Source organism: Penaeus monodon, chromosome 22 (assembly GCF_015228065.2).
Source record: "Penaeus monodon isolate SGIC_2016 chromosome 22, NSTDA_Pmon_1, whole genome shotgun sequence".
Classification (NCBI taxonomy): domain Eukaryota; kingdom Metazoa; phylum Arthropoda; class Malacostraca; order Decapoda; family Penaeidae; genus Penaeus; species Penaeus monodon.
This window is the reverse complement of record NC_051407.1, coordinates 9209956-9210166: the sequence shown is the minus strand read 5'-3', so window position 1 is coordinate 9210166 and position 211 is coordinate 9209956.

Here is a 211-nt window from a genome sequence, read left to right as displayed (position 1 = left end):
TAGCCACTGACCGTAATCCCATAATAATCCCGCCAAAATACTTATCAAAAACAAACTAAACAGTCATACGAACACTACAGAGAGAAGAAATGACAACGGAGTGTATCCTGGTGTCAAATTCGACCAATACGTCTTCATATCGCGTTCAAGACTGTTACGAATCTGCTCATTACGCTTGCATGCTTCCCGGTGAGTTAAATTTTGGATCTGG